This window comes from Cucurbita moschata, unplaced genomic scaffold, assembly GCF_002738365.1.
Source record: "Cucurbita moschata cultivar Rifu unplaced genomic scaffold, Cmos_1.0 Cmo_Scf00010, whole genome shotgun sequence".
NCBI lineage: Eukaryota > Viridiplantae > Streptophyta > Magnoliopsida > Cucurbitales > Cucurbitaceae > Cucurbita > Cucurbita moschata.
Genome location: NW_019268526.1, coordinates 515,636 through 532,252, shown reverse-complemented (window position 1 = coordinate 532,252; position 16,617 = coordinate 515,636). Strand labels below are relative to the sequence as shown.

General features: G+C 37.6%; 1 pseudogene; it reads left to right on the top strand.

The window, feature by feature from the left end:
* The first annotated feature begins 1,130 nt into the window (after positions 1 to 1,130).
* Positions 1,131 to 7,599, top strand: LOC111448590 (annotated as a pseudogene).
* Positions 7,600 to 16,617: the final 9,018 nt, after the last annotated feature.

The window sequence follows — 16,617 nt, the reverse complement described above, 5'->3', positions numbered from 1 at the left end:
AAAAAAAAAAAAAAAAAAAAAAAAAAAAAAAAAACAAATTGAAATTCTAATAAAATTTAAATCAATGAAGACAACCGAACAACACCAAAAATAAATGCAAAATGAATCTAATAACAAATGTTGTTCAAATTTATTACATATGGGAAAATGAGTTCGAGATGCAATAACAAATCGAAATACAAAAAACTCAAAATATAAAAATGGATTGATGCTTTGAAATTACCCCTTCTATGATTGCACAGTCCTGAACGCTCTTCCACCTCATCCGGAAGCGTGCGAACACCTGAAAATGAAAAGAAAAATGGATGAGTATAAAAATACTTAGTAATTAACCTAGTTGTAGGCTCTCATCGCATTCTTAACGGAGTAGGTAACAAAGTGCTTTATTCTAGACTCTAGGAAGTTTGAGCTTAGTCTCATTGCTATCTGAGCATTTGAGGTGCTCGAAATATCGTGTGATTCTCTAACTACTCACGGACCCGCTCTAAGTTCAAAGGAGGTGGTTCAACCTTTCTTGGCTTCGCGGATATGCCAAGTAACAAGTCACACCTCTGGTATGGACTACTCTTCTATTCTTTGACTTATAGTAGCTTGCTTTGCCTATGCAATTTGAAATCGATTTTCTAGGTCGAGGTGAAACCTCATAAAACTCTCTCTCTCTAGTGGAAAAATTATGGTGTGCGTCAGACAATTCATCATCTATGGGAGGTTACTTGGTGAACTCATCCCACGGCACCCAAAGTTGGAGAAGTAACCCCTTGAACATATTAGCTCCACTGACTAGCCGCATGATCCACATCCCCCATCGGATAGATCTGCATTACCCGCATGATCTAAGTCCCCCATAGGACAAACCTACACTACTCACATGATCCATGTCCTCCATATGATGGATCAATTGTGCAAGGTAATCAGCAATGCAAGGTAAGTATTTATTTATTTCTTTATGGTCTTGTCATCATTGTCACTAGAAACTGGGATTAAAGTTGGAGATTCAAATCACTACATCTTTACCTAGGCTAAAAAAACTAAAGTAACAAATGATTTCATTTTTTGTTTCTTTATTGGTCTTGCATGTGGCACGACTTAAGTGTGATGGTTTCATTTTTGCTATTCATTTTAATCATACAATGACTGATCGTTTCGACCTTGTCCAATTCACGAAGGCTGTAGCGGAGACGTTCGTGGAGCTTTTACTCTATCCATTTTTCCAGTATGGAAAAGGGCTCTATTAGCCTCAAGGGACCCTCCCAGAATCACTCGTCACCATCGTGAATATGATCAAATTGTTGTAGCGAAAGCGGAAGTAAGATCGATTGTACTCAACACACCCACAAGCAGAAATTAAACAAAGAGACAAAGATTATATGGTTCGGAGAGAAGAAATTCCTCTACAACCACGGGTGGTAGCCAATCACTATAACCAAAATGTTTACAAGTGTATCTCTCACACTCTCACACTCTCACACTACAAAATCTCTCAACAAGAGTTCCTTCCAATTACCTCTAGTCAAATACAATATGGCAATGACTCCACTAGACTCCATATGACTTCACATGACTACCATAAAAGTTCCTTCCAAGTTCAAAGTCACATTTTTATAAGAATATATATTTTTCTCCAAGTTTGAACCCAAATATTAGGCTTTGTAATTACAAAAAATAATAATAATAATAATAATAATAATAATAATAATAATAATAATAATAATAATAATAATAATAAAATAATTTGAGAATTTGGCTGTGAGTGTGAATGTTTGCTGAATCAACCACACCTAGATGGGGGTGAGAGTTCTCTTATTTATAATCATTTACAGGATACAGAAATATGGTAAATTACAAATAATATGAAAATAGTAATAAAAGGAAAGAATAATAGATGAATGCAATATATTTGCCTTTAATAAAAAGACAAATATGATAACCCATAATGTAAGGCAAATATCTAATAATGAACGGTCAACTATCCTTAACACCCCCCGCAAGCTGAGCGTCGGATTTGAACGAACGTGAAGCTTGGATCTGAAAAATTCAAAGAGAGGTCGAGAAATACTCTTTGTGAAGATGTCAGCAACATGGAGATGAGAGGGTACATATTGTGTACGAAGTTTGCCAGCGATAACAAGTTCTCGAAGGAAATGATAATCTAGTTCAACATGTTTGGCCCGCTTGTGAGAAACGGGATTAGAGCTCAAAAAAATAGCACTTTTGTTGTCACATAAGAGTAAGGGCTGCTGTGAAATAGAGATCTTAAGGTCATGCAAAAGATGCGTAACCCAAAGAAGTTCAGCAGCAGTTGTGGCAAGAGCACGATACTCAAATTCACATCTGGAGCGTGAGACAGTAGTTTGCTTTTTGACACTCCAAGAAACGAGATTATTACCAAGATAAATAGAATAGACGGATGTAGAACGACGAGTATCAGGACAACCAGCCCAGTCAGCATCCTAATAAGTGACTAGCGTACTAGGAACAGCTGATGGACAAAAGGTAAGACCAAAGTGGAGTGTTCCTTTGACATAGCGAAGAATACGTTTGACAGCAAGAAAGTGATCTGCAGTAGGGGCATGCAAGAATTGACTGACAGAATTGACAGCATAGACAATATTTGGACGCGTAATAGTCAAGTACTGAAGAGCGCCAATAAGAGATCTGTAGAGAGTAGGATCAAAGAAAGGAGAACCATCAGCAGTCAAGTGTTGAGAAACAACCATGGGAGTGTGAACTGGTTTGCTATCGAGCAACTGAGCACGAGTAAGAATATCTCGAACATATTTTAACTGACTAATAAAGAGACCATCAGGAGTGGGTGAAGCTTCAAGACCAAGAAAGTAATTGAGAGAACCCAAATCTTTGGTAGCAAACTCATAATGAAGCTTGCGAGTAAAGCTGTCAATAAGAGATGAGTTGTTGCCGATAACAATAATGTCATCAACATAAAGAAACAAATAGATAATGTTAGATTGCTGATGAAAGACAAAAAGGGACGTGTCAGCGCGACTGCAAGAAAACCCAAGTGTGAGAAGAAATGAGCTAAAACGCTGAAACCAAGCACGAGGAGCTTGCTTTAAACCATAAAGGGCTTTCTTTAATAGACAAACATGAGGGAGAAATCGAGGATCAATATACCTAGGAGGTTGTTCCATATGAACACGTTCAATAAGAGTTCCATTGAGAAAAGTATTCTTGACATCAAGTTGTCGAAGAGGCCATTTATTTGTGACTGCAATAGAAAGCACAACACGGACAGTGATAGCTTTGACAACCAGACTGAAAGTGTCAGTGTAGTCAAGACCAAGAACTTAAGTATAACCTTTGGCAACAAGACGAGCCTTGAAACGCTCGACGGATCCATCAGGCAAATATTTAATACGAAACACCCATTTAGAGCCCACGATGTTGGTGTTGGCAGGGCGAGGAACTAAAGTCCAAGTATCATTTTGTTGTAACGCTCGAATTTCTTCATCCATGGCAACCACCCAAGCAGGATTCTTAGCCACAGATTTGAATCCTTTTGGCTCAATGGATGCAAGAAAAGCAGAAAGAAGTCCAGATGAGCCCAAAATACCAAGATTTGCTGGATGACGAGTCTTGAATATACCAGCTTTGGCTCGTGTGATCATAGGATGAGTGCCCAAAGAAGAGAAATCAACAGGAGGTTCAATAGAGGTCGAATTAGAAGTCGAGGGTGGCAAAGTGGAACCTGCAAGAGAAGTATCAACCTGCACAGACTCATCTACAAGGTCAGAACAAATATCACACGGGGATGAACTGGATCGAGGAGTGTGCGATGATGAAGTGGTAGGGGGGGATGAATCAATATGATGAAGATGTGGTTCCAAGAAATTTGAAATAGGAATAGAAGAAAGAGGTTGGGTCTAGGAGCTAGGGATAGTAGGAAAGTGAGTTTCATCAAATTGAGCATGACAGGTGATATATAGCTTAGTGGTGGCAGGATCAAGACAGCGGAACCCTTTATGAGCAGGACTATAACAAAAAAAAATACAAGGAATGTTGCGGGTAGAAAGCTTGTTAGGCATATAATCACGCAAATAAGGATAAACACGACAACCAAAGGGATGAAAATTGTCATAATGTGAAGTGTAACCATAAAGGAGTTCAAAGGGTGACTTACCTCCAAGAAGTGGAGTAGGCAATCGGTTGATAATATAAGCTGCAGTGCTGAAGGCGTCAACCCAAAAACGAGGAGAAAGATGAGAGTGAAAGAGAAGGGTCAAGCCAGTCTCAGTCATATGACGATGTTTTCTCTCAGCACGACCATTTTGAGCAGGTGTATATGGACAAGAGAGTTGATGGTGGATGCTAGAATTACGTAACTGAGTTTTGAAACAAGTACTAGTAAATTCGGTACCACCATCGCTTTGAAATACCTTGATACGAGAAGAATATTGATTTTCCACAAATTTTTGAAATTGAAGAAAAATATCAAAAAAATCAGATTTAAATTTTAAAGGGTAAAACTAAGTGAATCGAGAATAATCATCAATAAAAATAACATAATAAAGAAAATCCGAATTTTATTTGACGGGAGAAGGACCCCAAAGATCACAATGAATAAGATCTAACTCATGAGACGACCTACGTTCATTGCGGGAATAAAGCAATCGATGACTTTTCGCAAGCTGACAAGTATTACATAACGATGGAGAAGGCAATAAAGACGTAAGAGAAAGATGACCTTTTCTATTTAAAAAAGAAATAACAGAATGATTCACATGACCTAGACGAGCATGCCATAAATCATATGAAGCACGTAAAGATTTGTTTCTAAGGGCTGAAATAAAAGCAGAGTTGCCGCGCTCCAGCACATATAGCCCTCCATCTCTTTTACCGGTTGCCACCACCCTTCCTGTTTGACGATTCTGGATAGTAATAAGATTATTAGTAAATGTAACGGAGAGAGGAAAATCAGACGTTAATTTACTTATGGAAAGAAGATTTTTAGTGAGGTGAGGGACAACCAAGACATCTAATAAGTGAATATTTGGAACCGGAGAAAGAGTACCGGCGTGGGTAATGGGTAGGGATGCACCGTTTCCTACGATCACAGAGTCTTTACCCGTGTAATTTTTAGACTGATCCAGAATAGATGGGTCGGCAGTCATATGGGCTGAAGCTCCAGTGTCCAGAAACCAATCAGCAGCATCGGGTCCAGTAATAGAATATGACGTGTTAAAGGCTTCAGCAAGGTGAGCATGAGAAGAATCAGGTCGAACATACCCTTAGTTGCAGCGGTCAGCATAATGGCCCTGTTTGCGACATATTTGGCAGTGAGGTGGTCGACGACTCTGACTTGAGTGGGTTCGTCCTCGATTAGAAGAGTTGTTTTTGTGAGAATAAGAACGACCTTGCTGGTTGGTAAAGGAAGCAGGGTGGCTTCCATGGGTGCGACCACGATTAGTGACTGTGAATGCTGTAGGAGTGGAGTCAGAGGACTCAAGGGAGCGCTGGGACAACTCAAAACTTTCAGCTTTAGAGATTAAATCTGCAAAACAGGGGATAGGGGTGAGAGCCATCTGAGCAGTAGAAAAAGCTGAAAATTCGGTGCCGAGTCCACGAAGGAACCAGTGCACTTTATCAATGTCCTCGACCGGTCTGCCAATGACATGAAGTTGGTCACAAATTTTTTTGAAGGCACGGGCATACTCAACAACAGGTTTGGTGCCACGTTTCATCAATTGAAAGTCATCTTTGAGTCTCAGTTCACGGGCTTTCGACTGATGGCTGAACGTAGTTTCCAACGCAAGCCAAACATCACGTGCAGTAGAGAGACCAACGACAACAGCCATGGCTTCCTCAGTGAGAGAGGAGAGCAGGAGACAGGGAAGTCGTTGATCGGCTGCTCTCCATGCCAAATATTTGGGGTTGAGTATTGAAGGGGTTTCTGGTTAAAAGTGAGGTGGTGGAACCATAGTTTCATCGACATAGCCCAGCACAAGGAGAGAGAGAAGTTGGCTTTTCCAAAGAAGATAATTGGAGGAAGAAAGTTTGATGGTGATCATATGGATTAGAGTATTGAAAGGAAGAAGATGATAAGAAGATTCGGAAGCCATAGAGAAGAAAGGATCAGGGTTGTTAAACCGAAAGGGCTCTGATACCAAGTGAATGTTTGCTGAATCCACTACACCTAAATGGGGGTGAGAGTTCTCTTATTTATAATCATTTACAAGATACAGAAATATGGTAAATTACAAATAATATGGAAATAGTAATAAAAAGAAAGAATAATAAATGAATGCAATATATTTGCTTTTAATAAAAGGGCAAATATGGTGATATGAACCAAGAGACATCATTCATACAATATACTTCAATGAAGATGTGAAGAAAATGTTATCAAAATTATCAAAATAGGTTGCAATTCATGTCACATTGAAGAGGAATGAAGTTTGATGGTTATAAATTTTGGGTGGGTTACAATTTAAAGTAATTTAGAGTTATTGTATTTTAAGACATTTTATTTACTTTAGGTTACATTTACCTAATGGCTAATTATGGTCATTAAGTATGAATGTTACAACTTTTGAAATGCCTTTAATAGTTTCATTTTGAGGCTATATAAAGCCATGTATGTTGTATTTGTAAGGAAGACTTGGAAAATATATCAAAAGAAGCATTTGTGCTTTTCAGCCAATGGCTAAGTTTCTTTGCAATTCTATGTAGTTTAGATTGCATGTAGAATCATTCAAGCTCGACATGATCAATCTTGCTTGTGGAGTGATTCGAATCTCAAACAAGTGTTTGAGATATTTGATCAACAAGAATCATTGAAGCTAGACATGATCGATCTTGCTTCTGGAGTGATTCGAATCTCAAACAAAGTGTTCTTGGCTTGAGATATTCGATCGACAAGGTAATCCGAATCTTATTCCCCTTGTATTGATTCCTTATCATATCATATGGTAACCCGTAATGTAAAGCAAATATCTAGATATTTGCCTTATAATGAGCGGTCAACTATCCTTAACAGTGAAGAATTCAGATCTCGTAAAGGAATCGAGTTTGGCGCCTTCGTACCCTAGCCCTTCAACTTAGCCTAGAGGAGGAAGTGCGCTTTCTTTGCCCCATGAACCTACGTTCCAGGATCAACTCTTTACTGATAGGATATTACGATAATGCATTTGTTTCCCCTGCAGAACTAATCACTAAGTTATGCTGTAGAGTTGATTAGGAAGACTAAGGCTAAGATGACGAAGGAGTACGTGAAGTCTATTGTGGATCTTATGGTAATTAAAGGACGACCCCATTACACTGAAGCTAGGTCATTCATTATATCAGACCTAAGGAGAGTTGGGTTTGAAGAGGTGGACTTTGAATGGGGAAAGGAAGGGGAGGGCTTGGAACAACCCCTGGAACGATAAGCTTTTGTATACTCTTCATGAATAAAAATGGAGAAAAGGGAATTATGGTGCCTCTATGCTTGCCTTAGCCATGGAAAGATTTATGGCAGAGTTTCATGTCATGTCGAATGTGGAACAATTGGTTGATGAAGTTGATAGCCATTAGCAAAGGATCATTGCATATGCTTTGTAATAAGAATAAAATGCCAAGCAGTGCTATGCATGGCTTGAAAAATATATATTATATTTGGGCTAAATTATGAATAAAATTTGGAGTTTCAAAATTTTGTTTTGATTTTAACTCTAACATACGTACAATTCTGTTTTGATTTTAATAATGAAAAATTTTAAGAAAATTGTTTAGTAGGATTTTCAAAATTTTCTATTTTTTTATTACATATGAGCCTATGTATATTAGAACTTTTAACTCTTCCTTTGGTTACTGAGTAAACAAAGTATTTCGAGCTTTAATCTTATTATGTCTTCTCATATCTCTCAATTTTTTTTTCCAACAAATTTGGTATTAGAGCCAAGTTTTTATCGGAGTGATTGTATTTTTTTTATTTTTTTTTATTTTTACGGAACGAAAATGGTTATAGCTAGTTTTTATTCTATTGCACTGCTCAAACCAATTTTTAATGGTAAGAAAATATGAGTGGTGGATCATGAAAATGAAGACCTTGCTCAGATCACGAGCTATGAGACTTGGTAGAGCATGGTGTTTGTTGATATATTAGAACCCATAACAGAAGAGAAGGAATGGCGAAACTAAGAAAAAGAATGTCAAGGCTCTGTTCATTATTCAGCAACTAATTCATGATACTATTTTTTCACGAATTGGAGCAACAATCACATCAAAACAAGCATGATCTACATAAGGAGTTTCAAGGAGATTCAAAATGTCATAAAATTGACATTACAATCTTTAAGATGTGATTTTGTAACTTTGTTCATGACGAATGATGAACCAATTGCTGATTTTCTGTCGACCGTCATGACAATATTGTTGAAATATGGAGCCAGCTAACTATTTATATTAAAAATATACTAGAGAGATATATATGGTAAATATTTATACATAATGCAAAAATATCTGTTTAGTTGGTGCTTTCAAAATGTATTTTTTTTTCATTCTCTCTATTCTCTCTTGGTGTATACCTGAAGTCATCCATACAAATATTTTAACCAATATTTCTCCTTGTATTTTCTCTCTCCTATTACTTTGTGTTCATCTTGATGAGTGTATGCGTTGTTGTGTGGTCCTAACAACTTATATCAGAGCTAGGTGAGATTCACCACAATCTATGAAGATGGAAAGCTCATAAATTGGAATTGAGAAGTTTGATGGATCCGATTTCGATTTTTGAAAGATGCAGATTAAACATTATCTGTACGAGAAAGATCTTCACGAACTCGTATTGGAGGTGAAGCCAGATACCATGACCATGGAGCAACGGAAGCTCAAGGGTTATCAGGCCTTAGGGTTGATTCAGTTCATAATGTTAAAAAACGTGGTGTTCAACATCATCAAGGGAAGACGTTGTCGGACCTACTGAAAGCGTTGTTTTATATGTACGAAGAATCGTCGGCTATGAACAATGTGTATTGATGCAGAGACTACTCAATCTAGAAATGTCTAAAGATGGATATATTGCAGTACATATAAATGAGTTCAACATGATTATAAGTCAATCTAATTCAAAAAAATAGGGTTAGATGTGTCTCCGCTCAACGCCATACACCTCGCTCCTCTCTTCGAACGACGCATGTCCTCTTTTCGAAAATCGTCTCCTCCCTACACACCCCTGAAAGTAAAGAATTCGATTAATTTTTCTAATTTCTTTACATCTTTATAACACATATATAGGAGGTCCGTTTTATGCCTTAACAACGATCTTTTGCTGTCGGAATCGAAATCTGAGTTTCGAGTTTTTGAGAACCTCATAGATTTGTAGTTGTAGGCGTCAACGTGTTGTAAAACCTCGTGGGAGTGAAGAAGAGAGGTCAACAGAGAAGTAGATGAGAAAAAAGGATGAGAAACGTCGTCGGCGACGTACAAAGGAGAGAGAAAAAGAAAGGATCCGTCCCATCCACATCTAACCTACACCAACCTGAACCGCCGTCGACCCAACTCAATACAGCACCGTCGACCCAATATCAAAGCTGCCATCCAGATCTAATCATTATCAACCCGTGAAACCTATACCCATTGCAACTCAAAGACGAAACTAGCCCAAGCTGGGGCCCAATAGTCGAGTCAGCTTAGATCTATAGCAGCTGTGTTAGTGAAAGAGGGATTTATTGAATGGTAGATGAGATGATTAAATTATGAAGAGCAAGAATGCTCCATATTTATACAAAGAATACAAAAGATATTCAGAAAATCTACCTAAAAATCTGCAGAAAATCTGGTAACAAACCAGTAAACAAATCAAAATAAAATCTAATCAAATCAAAACTAAATCAAATAAAAAGTTGTATCTAACTCCTAACGGAGATTTAATTAGATACTAACTGACAGCAATCTTAACAAATACGTGATCTTTAACACTCCTCCTTGTTTAGATGCTGTGAACTTCAAGCTTTTTTTCTGAACACCCATCTTGCACCAATTATTTTTCGGTTTAGAGGTCGATCAACTAACTCCCAGATTTTGTTTTTCTCGATCACTGAAAGCTCCTCCTCGGACAGGTGCATCATCAACCAAAGCATCTTGTCGTTCATCTTTAGACTCTTCTAACATGCCAACAAAGATGCCAACTTCTGACTTTTTGTCAAGCTTATCACGCTTGACCTGTGAAATGTAAATGAAACAAAGACACCCAAATACTCTAACGAACTTTAAAGAAGGTTTGTAACCATACCAAACTTCAAATGGTGTCGGGTCCTTCACAACTTTTGTTGAAATTCGATTTTGCAAGCACATAATAGTGTTTGTTGCTTTTCCCCAAAAACGTTTTGGAAGATCCTTCTCATGAAGCATGCATCTCGTCATCTCCATAATGAATCTATTCCTCCTTTCACTAACGTCATTCTGTTGAGGAGTGTATGATGCTGTCAATTGATGTTCAATTCCAGCCTCTTCACAAAACCTGTTAAAAGTTTCTAAAGTGTACTTCTTGCTATTATCTGATCTTATAGTCTGAATCAAGCATGCACTTTCCTTCTCAACTTTGGCTTTGAATTTCCAAAATACACCCACAACTTCTGACTTTTGCTTCAGCAAGAATATCCAACACATTCTTATTAGTTCATTAATAAAAGCAATGTAATAAAGATTACCATTTAATGATGGTGTTCGTTGAGGACCACAAAGATCAGCATGAACCAGTTGCAGCTTTTTCGAGCCTCTCCATGCCTGTTTAGGAAGGGGTTGCCTATGTTGCTTCCCAAAATTACAAGCACGGTAAGGAGACATGTCATCATCAATGTCAGTGAGTTCTTCTACCAGCTTATTTGACTGTATCTGAAACAAACCTCGATGATGAAAGTGCCCAAGTCTTTTGTGCCAAGTCCCAGTGGCACCAGCTCTGAATATAAAGACCGTCGGATTTAGCAAAGCTTTTTCCTTTCATTTTGACGTTGAACAAGTCTTTGCCACTAGCATCTTTGATCAAGCACCGCTTATTCTCAAACAACACTTTATAACCTTTATTAAGTAACTGACCAACGCTCAAGAGATTTTGATCAATTTTAGGCACAAATAAAACATCTGGAATAAATTTTGTACCTTTATAGCTTGCTATAGCTACTGTGCCTTTACCCTTTACTTTCAAGTGTTCACCATTGCCAATCCTCACTCTCTTATCTTCGGTGTCTCTTAATTTCTCAAAAGACTCCTTGTCATATGTCATGTGATTTGTGCACCCACTGTCAATCAACCAGCTCTTGCTTGATTCTTTGCTTGAGGAAGAAGTGACCATAAACAATTGATCTTCTTCTTCTTCTTCTTCTTCTTCTTCTTGATCAACGACCTGTGCATCTACTTCTTTCACCAGATCTTTGGCTTTGCAGATCACAGCTTCATGTCCAAGTTGATTGCATTTGGAGCAGAAGGCGTCAGGTCTTCTCCAACACTTGTATGGTGGATGACCTTTCTTCTCACAATGGCGGCAAGGTGGATAGAATTTTTTGAAACCTCCTCCTTTTGTCTTTTGATAATTGGCAGATGAATCTCCATACGTCAATTGATTTTTGAAATTTTTGTTGTTTTTATACCTGCGGCTGTCTTGATGCTTAACAAGTAAGGCACCTTCAATCACCCCTTCTTGTCTCATAGACCTCCTTTGCTCTTGCGCTTGCAAAGCATTCAAGAGCTCTGTAAGAGAAATCTTTGACAAGTCTTTGATGTTCTCCAGAGTAGTAATGGTGGCTTCAAACTTCTCTGGAAGAGTGACCAGTAGCTTTTCAACGATCCTGGAATCATTTAATACAGAACCAAGCAATTTCACCTTATTGGCGATGCTGAGAAGTCTGTTAGAGTACTCTTTTACCGACTCTGACTCCTTCATCTTCTGCAACTCGAAATCCCTGATCAAATTCAGGACTTTCATTCCACGAATCCTCTCATCTCCTTCATATTCGAACTTGAGATAATTCCAGATTTCTTTTGCTGTTTTAAGGGACATTATTCGCATGAAGATCATTTCAGATACAGCGGCAAATAGGCAAGCTTTTGCCTTTGATTTCCTTGTCTTCTTTTCCTTCTGTAATTTGATTTGTGCTACAGTAGGATTTGCTAGAAGCAGAGGGACCTCGTAATCCTCTTCTATTGCTTCCCAAAGATCCAAGGCCTTAAGTCTCCATACGAACTGCCCACATTTGATAATTGTCTCCATCGAAGACTGGTGGTGCAACCGCTGAAAAACTTGATTCTCCCATTTTGATCTCACAGATCCCTTAAGAAGATAGGCTCTGGTACCAATTTGTTAGTGAAAGAGAGATTTATTGAATGGTAGATGAGATGATTAAATTATGAAGAGCAAGAATGCTCCATATTTATACAGAGAATACAAAAGATATTCAGAAAATCTACCTAAAAATGTGCAGAAAATCTGGTAACAAACCAGTAAACAAATCAAAATAAAATCTAATCAAATCAAAACTAAATCAAATAAAAAACTGTATCTAACTCCTAACGGAGATTTAATTAGATACTAACTGACAGCAATCTAAACAAATACGTGATCTTTAACAAGCTGCGATCCACGTGCCCAAACGACCCACGCCTCGACCTGACTTGGCCTGCACACATGTCAGCGCCCCCATTGTGCCACGTGTCACCCTGCGGTAAAAAGAACCCTTCGGCTTAAACGACTTGACTTAGCTCACTCGGCTCCGCAACTCAAAAAGTACCAATTTCCAACCGTTTCAAACCTCTCAAAGTTGATTTTGACCCTAATTAAGGCAATCGAGGTCATTATAATGCCATGTTCCATAAATTCATGTTAAATTAGATTAGAATTGTGAAATACTAATGAGAAAAATGGACATCCTAGGAAACTACTTTCGATGACATTTGGAGCAGCTTCGAGGAACGAAAACTTAGTGGACTTGAATTTAGGAAAACGTCAGTTAAGGTCAAACAAGTAAGTGACCTTATTATAGGATAGACTAGACCATTACTTGATATATGACGACATGTGCCTAGTGGCTCTCGTACATGTCATCTATATTTTATGTTTATGATGCCTTGATGATGATTTATGATGTACGATGCATGATGTATAATGTATAATGTATGATGACGTGTATGAGTTATATGATGACATTTTATGATGTTTAAGATGATTACGATGACGTTACTTGATGATAACTATGCATGTTAACATGAAAATGTAAGATGATATTATGTCCTTTATATGACGTCATTTTCATAATTAAGTTGAAAAGTATGTTGTGAATGTCATACTGCATTATGACGATACTTTTCCTAGGACACAACCCTAGTTAATGTTAATGATGATGATAATATGAAGATTAATGCACATATATTACCGATAGTAATATAATGATGAAATTAAGGTTATGTCATAAAGATGTTTTTAAGATGAGAAACTATAGATTCTCATGCATTTCTATGTGTACATAATCATCGAGATACTTATCCTTTTACGATGAAGAGTACTGCGCATGACACTCAGGGGTCTGCTGACCACCAAATGCGCTACGAACATCTAGCTGGACTATGATGGATTTAGGGGGTGTGAACCGCTTGGGGATTTGCGCTTGTACGTGTGGTTCATGTGTAGAAAAGTATTACACATCCAATTTAATTTGGACTGGAGTCCACACCTACGGTGTTTTTACTAATAGGTCCCTAGAGCATGACTTGCATGTGTTTGCATTTTCACTACTCCTATAGTGGGGTCACTTACTAAGTGGCCATGTGTTACATCATTTCAGGTAAAGACAAGATACCCCTGTATCACTAACAACGACATCGAAATCTGAGACCATGACCACGTGCATAGGCTAGTAGTAGATTTAAATTCTTAGACTTATGTTAGAATAGGTGGTTATGTATTTTATGTTTTTGAATTATTTATTTTATTATTATCGTTCTTTATTTTGTTTCTGAATTATATTTGCGAACACATAAGACCATGACATTGTTTTTAGTGATGATGTTATGCTTAGGTTAATATGATAGTAGCAACTTTAGGTAGCAAAAATCTAGGGTCGTTATAGATTTCTTTGGATTTAGATTCTAAATTTATAATATGTTGTTTTTCATGGTATGCACAAGTTTTGGAAGAAATCTCAAATTGAATCAGATCAAAAAGTGGAGTTTCAATGATCTTCACGAAACCGTAATATTTATAAGTTTTGTATTTTAGATTGAAATTTAATGTACTTATTTTATCTTGTGATTGATTATAAATGAAGGAAAAATTAAATATAGATTAAAACTCTATAATTTTGATGAAGAAACCAAGTTGATTCAACTTATTAAAGAGAGTTATGAAAATTCAACGAAAATAAGAAAGTACGGCTAACGGCGATGAAATTAATCTTGAAAAATTCGAACGCATTCGTTAGGAATGGGCTTCGAACTTGTGCACCATTTGAGAGGGTGGACACGTGTCAACTAGTCATTTGCGCACACATCAACATAAGGAAAATTGAATAATAAAAACCACATCTCTTCTATCTTGAAGACGCACCATATTGCATCTGAGAACCTACGGACCTCGCACTGACCCGACCTGAGAGATGACCCAACCCAAAAACCTGTGGACCCGTGAGTACACCACCTTCTTTGTGCGTCCATGAGTGCATGAAATTCACACATAATTAGCCCTTGTAGCTCGTGATGGTTGCATGACTTGCATGTGAGGTCTCTTTTTCGGTTTGTTTCGCTCCAATTGTGGTACTAACCCTATTATAACTTGAATTAGGACCTACCAGATAAATATTAGAAATTTTGGAGCCTCCAAGACACTTCATCTAAGTACTTGTAAGGATTGCTATGACATTGTCTTGTACTTGATTATTTTCTATGTTCTTAATCCATTCCTCAAGACAGACCCCTAGGATTTACGGTACTAATCATGAACTTGACAACCTGTGTTCAAGGTTTCTTACGTTCCAAGTGAGAAATGAACCCGCATCCATGACTTCATGCATTCCGTGCGATATGGTCTAAAAACCTATGCCCAAGGCTTCATGTGTTCTAAGCGACATAATCTGAATGCCTATGCTCAAGGCTTCTTACAATCCAAGCAGAGTAGTTCGAAAACCTATAACTAAGGCTTCTTACGTTTCAAGCAATGTAGTCTATTCCTACATCGAGGGTTTCATGCGTTCCCATCAATAGAGTCTGAATACTTATGTCCAAGGCTTCATATATTCCAAGTGGCATAGTTTGAATACCTATGCCCAAAGCTTCATACGTTCCAAGTGGCATAGTTTGAATACTCATGCTCAAGGCTTCATACTTTCCAAGCAACAAAGTCTGAAAACCTACATACAAAACTTCTTACGTTTTAAGCGATGCAACTTGAGGCATGAACATGTTGTATAGTGGGAGGTCTTCGGAATTTCTTGAGTTTTTGAGTTTGAGGACCTTGGTCCCTTATTCTTGAGTGGTACCAAACATTCTACGTACCTGTAGTATTTTCCATGGTTCTCCATATTCCTTGAACATATCATTATGTCCCACGGAATAGGTCCTATAAAAAGGTAGTAAGTCATTTTAAAGGTGTTTACAATTTGGTCATTTTAAAAGGTACTAGGATATTTTGGTCCTTTTACCCTCTAATTCTTGGTTTAATCTCTAAACGTGTTCCAATAGCTTTAAAACTTTACCAAGTCATCAATCATCATAAAATAAGACATATTACAAAGTTTTACAGAATTTGGAGGTCATTTAAATAAGGAAAGGAAGATAAGTTACCTTAGGGGCATTATAGTCATTTTACGCTGCTGCATGGTTTAACTACTTAACCTTGTTCAATGACCTCCCATGTTCATATATAATCGTAACATTCCATAATATGCTTAGAATTAAAATTTCATGGGCAACGGAGTTCATTTAGTGGGTAATTTTAATGTTACTTAAATCTCGACAATTTGATCAGTTGAGTGTCTTTCCTGAAGTCGTGTAGAAATCCAAGCGATTCCTACAGGTATTTCTTAAGAAATGTCCAAGATGGCTATTTACCTTGTCATCGATGTTCAGAAACTCCGTTTACGAGCTTCCAGTATCTGAATTACTTCAAATTTTCTTTGACAGAATCCTTATGGTGTCTAGTTTCTAGAACCATAAATTTTTTTCACGAGAACCAGTCTAAAAGAGGATTAAAATTGTCGCAACTCTGTAAATTGGTCTTGGGAGAGATTAGGGACTAATTTTGCTTAGAAAAATGGATCAAGATCGACACCTGACTCTGTTAGCTAATCGCCATGGACTACATGAGTAGTTGTCAAGGTGAGAGCTTCTATAAATGTAGGGATAAATTGATCATGAAAAGAAACGTAGAGACTACGTGGGTAGAGGATTCATGAAGGTTGTCCCTTGTGAACGTGGTAATGGCCCTAGGCCTTGCAAGGATTTGAACATGTAAAGGAACTGTACAAAACTTTTAGGCCTTTCTAAGAGCTCAAATAGCTAAACTAGGTCAGCAAGACCTTCCAAGAGCCGAGTAGAAAGTCCATAGTAACGTACTAAGTTAAAGGTTGCGATGAGAGCATACAAAAAGATTGCTTACGGAATAATTTTTTTATAATCATCTCTTTCTCTTTTCCATTT